Source organism: Camelina sativa, chromosome 10, assembly GCF_000633955.1.
Source record: "Camelina sativa cultivar DH55 chromosome 10, Cs, whole genome shotgun sequence".
In the NCBI taxonomy this organism is placed as follows: domain Eukaryota; kingdom Viridiplantae; phylum Streptophyta; class Magnoliopsida; order Brassicales; family Brassicaceae; genus Camelina; species Camelina sativa.
In genome coordinates this window covers 14,197,313-14,205,550 of record NC_025694.1, presented here as the reverse complement: position 1 = coordinate 14,205,550, position 8,238 = coordinate 14,197,313, and the positions used below count along the sequence as shown (strand labels likewise).

General features: G+C 29.2%; 2 long non-coding RNA genes across 2 annotated transcripts in view; both read left to right on the top strand.

Moving 5' to 3' along the window:
- LOC104718891 lies at positions 5,777-6,642 on the top strand. The gene is made up of 3 exons (XR_756473.1): positions 5,777-6,015; positions 6,178-6,258; positions 6,331-6,642. It is a non-coding gene; the product is annotated as an uncharacterized LOC104718891 (long non-coding RNA).
- The window catches only part of LOC104718892, a 1,776-nt gene continuing 631 nt past the window's right edge, over positions 7,094-8,238 (top strand). The window contains exon 1 of the long non-coding RNA XR_756474.2: positions 7,094-8,050. This is a non-coding gene — a long non-coding RNA (uncharacterized LOC104718892). The remainder of the gene's footprint in view (positions 8,051-8,238) is intronic.

Here is an 8,238-nt window from a genome sequence, read left to right as displayed (position 1 = left end):
CTGGTTAGCAACCAAACTTTAAACAGACAAGATTAGCCAGTAAAGACATATACTCGATCGAGTAGTTTTATAAAGGACATATAACTCCAACCAAACTCCAACCGGAAGTCATCAACAAGAAAGATCTCTAACCAAAGTTAATCAAATTAAGCCAATATATGTGCATAGTCGTGGTTTATGATGAGAGAAGAACACCTTAGTGTTTAGAAAATAATATATTGATTCTCGTAATAATTACAATGAATTACATATGCTTATATAGGGAATAAAATGAGAAGCTAATTAACCTAGTTTCTAAATATAAAGATATAGTAATTATTAACAAATATACTCTAGAATATTCCAGACATTCTTATACTTCTACACGCCCCCTCAATCTTAAGGTCGTGATGAAGAGACGGTGGAATCAGCGGTTTGAGATTGATCAATGATGTGGAAACGTCTGACGGAGAGAGATTGTGAGACGACGAATGAACACAACGTTGTTGGTGGTGGCAGCCAGATCTGGAAACGTCTTTATGAGAGAGATCGTTGTACAACTGAGAGGGTTGGAGTTTGCTTGATTATGGAAGGAGATCCGATGGGGTTTTTTTTTAAGGAAAATTAAATAGAACGAAGCACTTTGGCCTAAGAGAATGATAATAATTTTTTTTTTTAAAACTGAATTGAAACATAATAAATAAAATTTTGAAGAAGCATCATGGCTTGAAAAGTAGAATAAGATGATTTTAAAAAATAATAATTTAAAGAAGCATTATGGCTTGATTCAAAGGCTCATAAGAAGATTGAATGATGAAAACATTTTTTTAACAAAATAAAGAAAAATAAAAAGAAAAAACATTTGGCTTAGATTCAAAGGCTCATAAGAAGCTTGAATGATGAAAACAATTATTTTTTTTTAACAAAATAAAGAAAAATAAAAAGAAGAAGCACTTGGCTTAGATTCATAGATCATAGATCTGAACAAAGAGAAGCTCGGTAGCTTAGATTCAGAGGTTCATGATGAACTTGAATGTGGAAGCACTTGGCTTAACAAAAAAAATAATAATAATAAAACGAGTTTGATCGTTAGATCTAAACTCTGGAGCAAATCTGCTCTGATACCATGTAAGACACTGATGAGAGAAGAACACCTTAGTGTTTAGGAAATAATATATTGACTCTCATAATAATTACAATGAATTACATATGCTTATATAGGGAATAGAATGAGAAACTAATTAACCTAGTTTCTAAATATAAAGATATAGTAATTATTAACAAATATACTCTAGAATATTCTAGACATTCTTATACTTTTACAGTTTATATCTATTATCGCATGGGTTATATATGCATTTTTTTTTATGTTTGCATTATAACTTGAAATATAGATTGAAGTTTCTATTCAATTATATATGTAATATACATGCAATTGTTAATATATGTCTTGTAAAATAATTTTCATAATACTACGATTCAGCTATAATATAATATTATAATTTATAAATTTTATATAGTGTTTCATAGAAGGGTCATAATGAGATATAAAGAAAAGTTAAGTACTTTTTTTTTGGCAAACGAAAGAAAAGTTAAGTACATGTTATTAAATATTTGTATTTCAACCTATTGTTGAAATTATTTAAACAATATATTTCTATAGTAATATAACCATTAGTTACACCAGTTATATTTGGACTTTTTGTTAAATAGTTAAGATAAATTATATTTATATCTATTTTTGCTTTTTTGGAAAATAAAAAACTAGTAAGTAGTCTAGAAAGAAAAGTGTAAGACCTTACTTATTTACTTTGATAGATAATTTTATGTTGTCTAATATATTAATTTTACTGTCAACATCTAAAAGTAATAGTTAACAACACATAATTTATATACGATAAGTCAATGTTAAAATAATTTATTAAAATGATATCACAAACTTATACTCTAAGTTTAGCTATTTTTTTAAATAAAAATTCATGAAAAGAAAAGTGTGTCAAATATAATATATATATTTTTTCTATATATTATCTCTATTTCTGATCATTTTAAAATAGATAGTATAATTAACAATAAATTAATTTTTGAAACTATTTTTTCTGTTATTTCATTGGGTGGTAAAGATATTATGTTATGATATTATTCTGTTTATTTACTTTCTTTTAGTACATATGTTTTAAAAACACTCAAACTATAACTTTAAAATATGAAATATAAATTAAAAATTATTTGAGTTGTATCTTTAATACAATATATATGATATTGAATATTATGGGTTGTATATTGCTTTGGAACGTTAGGTTATGAGGTTAGAACTGGAGGTGGATTTAGAGATTATGGTCGATTTTCTCAAAGCAATGATTAGTGATGCTCATCCGTTGTCTTTCCTAGTACGTTTGTGTCATATTTTAATAACAAGGGACTGGATAGTCCGTATATCGCATGTTTATAGAAAATCTAATCGTTTGGACGACATATTGACGAACAATGCGTTTTCCTTACCTTTGGATTTTCATTTGTTGGAGTCTGTTCCAGATTGTGTTAAATTTCTTTGGCTTGAAGATGTTGGTGGAACTATGTTTCCACGACAAATTAGATTGTAATTTTTTTTTCTTTAATAAACTGAGGGACGCTAGCCTTCTCCTCCTAACCAAAAAAAGGGGAAGTTTTTATATTTTAGAAAATCTTCTTTATTTTTAAATTAAACTATCATAAATTAATGCAGTTTCAGTTTTTACTTTAAAATGTATAACACCATTTTCTAGTAATAGGAAAATTAGTTACAACAAAGTCAATTAAATTTGGTGTTTTCGTTAAATAGTTAAGATATATTAATTCCTCAAAAATCTAAGAATATGATGTGGAACAAGAAGATAATAAGATCGATGATGAGTTATTATTTCTGAAATTTTTATGTCATCTTATTTTTATTTATTTATTTTTGAAATCTCTCAAAATCACATTTTTAAATAAAAAAAAGTATTGAATAACATGGGATTTCAATTAAAATCCTCCAAAATTTTAGGGGGCGAGGGATTGAATTAAAAATTTTGGAGGATTTTGAATTCTTTTTTGGAAGGGGAGGGGGTATTTACTAAATATTAAAAAATAATGTTAAAAATAATGCACCAACATACTTTAAAAATCTATATATACATTTTTCAAGTACATTTAGCAAATAAATCCTGAACTTGCCACCTATTTACAAGACTGCCAATGTATTAAATATTTTTAATTTTAATTTATAAATATGGTTTGATCAGATTACTCTCTTTTATGTTTTTCGGCAAATTCCATATGATATAAGCTTTCCGATTTTTTTATACAATTAATCCCCCCCTAATCACAACTTTCCTAAACAATTAGAATCACTACCATTATCATTAAATATTTGATTCCTAATTAATTAAATATATATATACATTCCCAAACAAAATTTTCTCACTACTCACATTTCCTAAACAACCTATTATAATTAATTTACTAATCTCATTTACCTATTAACAACAATATTTTCCCCATAATCCAGTTTCCAAAAAAATAGGCCTACGCATTAAATGTTTTGATTTACCTTGGAGGAAGATCATAACCAAGATTTGTGATGTCGACGCATTGATTCCCGATCATATCCCAAGCATATTCCAAAAATAAACAGATTATATTTATTTTCTTCCTAATTACTTGCTTAATCAGTTTTTCTTTTTTTGTGTGTAAAGGTTTGTTGGGTCGACCTTATCGTCCCTATAAATATATACTACAGCTAAATCTTGATTATACATCAACAATCACAACTACACAACTCTTGCAAGCTACTTTTTCATTCCTCAAATATGTTTCACCCTACCAAACAGCTTGGAGGGTTTGAATTTCATTTCTAAGACCATTCTCTGTTATTTTTTTCTTTTCCTGTTAGAAACTATTCTTTGTTATCTTGGTTGAATTATATTTCACTATACAATGTTATGAATAAGCAAATGAGAATTCTGCCTACTCTTTTCCTTAGTTATTCAATAAAGTTTCACCATCTTTTTTTTCATCCTACTTATGCCTAGCTAATATGAACCACATAAGCTTAATAGTATACAATTACAATAAACTAACCTGTTGAGATGATGGTTGCTCTCCTGTTTCAAATTATTCCATGTTTTACTTCAATATAATAGAACGACTGTAAAATGAATCAGCTCATAAAAGTTTATTATTATATAAATGATTACAGTCAAGTACAAGGGAAATTGTTTGAAAACTGGAGTTTCTGAGTTCAGTATTTTTTTAAATAACCTAAAGGCTCTTATATACTTTAAGTTAACAAAACTCATCTAGAGTAAACTCAGTAAAGTAAGAATACGTCAAGTAATGTACACCAACATAAAGACATTTAGATGGTTCATTTGATTTACCATATCATATAGTGTATAACTTCATTTGATTTACCACAACATAAAAACATACCCCATGAATCTGTTACTTTACCAAAACTAACAACTCTTCTTCTAATATTTTTTTTACTGACATAACATAACCGTCATAGTATTACTTAAACAATCCAGAAATATGACTTCTTCATTACAATGATGCTCTTTATTTGCTAATTAAATTTTATTTTAGCGTTTAAATCATTTGCAAAATATAAAAATAATAGGTTAGAAATTACTTATATATCAACTTATGGATTAAATCTTTAAAAATACAATAAATTAAATAACTTTAAGAATAAATAAAAATGTAGCATGTAAAAGTAAAAATTATCTTGTAGGTTACTACAGTAATTTAAGTAAATACTAAATTAAATGCTTCTGCCAAAAATTGTTTTAGAAAATTTTTAGTTTTGAATATCACGTGACGGGGTTATATTGGGTTGATATATATAAATAAAATACTATTAATTTAGTTTTTATCTTATTATTATTTTATTAACACCATCAATCTTAGAATATTAAAAATTTTAATTAAATTACGCTAATGTAAACAAAAATATCATGCAATATACCACAGATTAAATCCTAAAATTAACAATCTCAATACAATTATACGATTTCAAACACTAAACAAAATCAACAAACAATTATAACTTAAATTTTAAAAGTTTTAATTTAAGAAAAAATTGCCCCGCGGTGTACCGCGGGTGAAAATCTAGTATTATATATATTTTTGTATATGTTAAAAGAAAAAATATTTAACAGATGACTATATTTATAAATTACAATTGGTCGCGCATAGGGAACTAGTTACTCCCCTATTCCCGTATTATTAATTCAAAAATACATTTGGTAAAATAACCTTTTATTTGTATGATTTACATAATTAATCCTTGCCATTTGAATAAATATCAAAACTTGAAGATATTTCTTTGTCATATCCAAAAAATATACCTCAAATAATTCCAAAAGAAATTAGTATATATAATTTAAATATTTTAGATACATTTAACTTGCTAAAAAAGAATAACTCTTGCAGATCATTTTATAGAACGTCTTAGAGTTTACATAAAGGGAGTTTCACAAGAAATGTCATTTTCAAAACAAAAGTTATGGGGAACGCCAGTTTTGTGTTTTTCTTTTCCAAACTGCCGCTTTTTAATTATATGCAAAAGAAAAAGAAAAGAAAAATTTACCAAGTTGTGCCATGAATTGTGTGCATTCTTTTGACAAATGCCACTTTTGAGTATTTCTTTTCCCGGATACCACAGAGACAAGTTAAAAATGACTATATTACCCTGTAAATGTTAAACAACAATATTAGATATTTTAGCTTATCCAATCTCTCTTTAAAAAAAAACATTTTACAAAGCCTTTCTCTTTCTTCAACCTCTCGTCTTTCTCTGCAACTCTTCCTCTTTTCATATTCCAGCAGCTTCTTGGTGAATCTCTTCATCTAACTTCATATAGTGGAGAGAGAACCTACTCTACATAGTTTTTTTCCGTAACCTACTCCAACAAATTCCTAATCCAGTTTTATCAGTCGTGTATGAGAAATCCCTTTATCTATAGCAGAAGATGCTCGTATCATCGTTGGAGACGCTTCTGTTAAAGCTGGGTATGAGATTCATATGTTATCATTGAGGTCAAATTAGGTTTTAACTCATGGACCAGATCTAGAATACATTAATTTGTCTTTCACTTAGCTTGTCCTTCACTTAGCTTGTCCATTATCCCTTTATCAATAATATACCAACTCTCATTTGTTGTCCATTTTCAGATATTCCAACCAGTCGATGGATATAATGGACTAAAAGAGAACCCAAAAGTTGGACGCTCAGAACACAACATTGAAGATCTGGTACTAATTGATGGAACAGATCTAGAGGATAGAAATATTTTCCATCCACTAACTATATTGTCCATCTTGTAGATCTTCTTACCAGCTCGTACACATAAGCGATGGACTCGAGGAGTACACAAGTGTTGCATTTCCAAGTTTGTTTTATGTTTCCATTTCCTGGTCTAATTTGCTTACGTTTCTCTTTGTTTTTTGTTTTGATAGACAATTTTCAAAGTTGTAGTCCGTTCCTGTTTGGTCTATCTTGGTTGGAATTTGCACTAGTATTGGTCATGCATCATAAACTAATTGTGGACAAAAATACATGTATATCGTTGTATATCATAATAGTGGACTAATTTTTTATAAACAAACTTGTCCATTATATAATACAAGATGGATGGACAACAAAACTTGACCATAAGAAAAAGCAAATAATGTGGAAGTAAATATATTGTCTATCCAAAAATATTCACAATTAATGATTGTTTGCTGTTAAAAGTAACAATTTTAATTGACTTTTTTTTTTCTTTTTTTCTTTCAGGGTAATTTTGTCTTTTTATCTTATGCTAAAAAGTAAAAAGTGGCATTTTTGAAAAGACAAAATAGAAATGGCAGTTTAAAAAGATTTAGTTTTCAAAATGGCATTTCTATATATATAAAAGAGAAGTATAAAATCAAATATTGCTAAAAATTTCCAAGATTACCACTCAATTAGTTATGAAGGAGAGTGTTTATTGAAATTAGAAGGGGTAATATGGTAAAACAAATGAGAAATCGATTACCCGACCCGATTGAGGTGGGATCCGTGCGTTAACCCGTCAAAGCTCTCGACCCGTTTGATTGAGGATCCGACATTATTGATTGGATCCAGAGACATAGACTTGAATAACCTAATCGATATTTTCCTCCTTTTGATCGTCGTCTACCTAGAACACCTTTCATAAGTTTTCTTTTCTTTGTACTTCTTCTCTCGAGAATCTCTCCCTCTTCATGTGACGAGTTTGAAGTGGTGGTTGCGTGCAAATTCCACCTGATGTAACAGAAGATCGCGGGTGAGAGTTTTTGAGAAGATAATGGATAAGCGGCGTTTTGGGTTTGTAGATTAGAAGGTAAATCTTTTTTTTTTTTTTTTTCATAACCTGTTATATGTAAGTTTTTTTGGTTCAGTATAATTGATACGAATTAATCGAATTCCACTTGATTTGAGGGCGAGAGAGAGAGAGAGAGAGAGTTTGAAGAGACTGAGTTGACTGAGACTGGAAACAAAGAAGAGATGCAGTGTCGGTGGTGTTGTAGAGGAAGAAGAAAGCAACTACGGTGACGATAAAGAGAGAGAGAAGACAGCAAGTCGAGAAATCTAGGGTTTTGGGTTCATTGATTCGTCGTCGGATCTATTGATGAGTTGGTAATTCTATGATCTGAGATTTCGGCAGCTTGGCAGGAGACGGCGCCGCACGATCTTGAATCAACATCGGATCAAAGAGGGAGCCCAGAACTCTTAATAAAACTTCTAATTCAGAACCTGATTTTTGTGATCTGTTCCTCAAAATTTGAGATTTGTGTATTGTTGTCTGCAAGTGAATGATGTAATGCAGTTGTTGTTGGTTGGAACTAACTTGAATGCAATGCAAAAGAGCTCGGATTTAGAAAGCAGAGTCTATGAGAGCTGTGACGTCAAATGCAAATTGCAAAATATCATCTTTTATCTTTTCAGGAGCTGAGTAGTTATTTGGAAGACAATACAACCAGATTTGTTATAGTTGATCAGAGCACTGATGGGGACTTCTTACGAATTGATTATCAACATCAGGTTCGACTTTTCTTCCTAGGATGTTTAAAAAAGAATCCTCTTCTATTTCTATATCAGATGCTCAATTCATAATTTCATACAATGGGAAAATGGAATGGTTTGCTTACTTAACTATTGTTTTTGTGTGAATTTGCAGCCGTTGTTGTGTTTCTAAAGTAATCATAGTTGACCATAAATGTTTCTTCTCT